Below are 805 nucleotides of genomic sequence, written 5' to 3'. Positions count from 1 at the left end.
ATGCTCAAGGATTGGCTTTCGGAAGCCCATGACGTCAAAAGATTTATGCAGCTAAGCGCCGTAAGGATTTGGAGCTACATATGGGCACCTAATATACCTGAAACTAAGGACATTTCAGGAGGGCCCTAAGACTCCGAAGATAAAGGAGCTTAGACCAAGACACATGGAATTGTATCCTGCACTGGAGTGGATTGGATTAGTTGCTTGCAGTTACTTTATCAGCAGTATATCAGCCTTCTAGGACTTGGTTCATATGACAGCATTGCAAAAGTTGAGAAGGCGCTATAATTATTTTGCAGTAGACGTCAAATGAGTTCATAAAGATTTTATGGACCTTATCATCTATTGAAGATTTTGGATCATCAAGAGAAAACAGTTCCGGGAATGTCGACCGTGTTTGTTAGAGTTCGTTGAGAGGGAGATAAGACTCAGGAGGAGACCTGAAAGGCCGAGCGATGATTAGTATTCGAGGTTTTGTTATGCTGACATTGTGTATGTCAGCTTATGACTTGAATTCGGGGACGAATTCCTTGTAAGTGGGGGAGAATTGTAATGACCCCACCCCAAAATATCCCCAAAGGTCAATTTGTCTTTCTTTAAAAGAGAGAGAGAGAAAGAAAGAAAGAAAGAAAGAAAGAAAGAAAGAAAGAAAGAAAGAAAGAGAGAGAGAGAGAGAAAGAGAGAGAAGAGGAAGGGAGAAAGCTTACCTGAGTTGCCACCGGAGCCACCGCGCCTCGAGACCACGTTGAGCTCGTCACCACCGTCCGCTGCAGCTTAGAATCGCCGGAAACCGCCATGCAGGTAA

The sequence above is a fragment of the Brassica oleracea genome, chromosome C2 (genome assembly GCF_000695525.1).
Source record: "Brassica oleracea var. oleracea cultivar TO1000 chromosome C2, BOL, whole genome shotgun sequence".
Lineage (NCBI taxonomy): Eukaryota > Viridiplantae > Streptophyta > Magnoliopsida > Brassicales > Brassicaceae > Brassica > Brassica oleracea.
Note: the sequence above shows the minus strand (reverse complement) of the source record.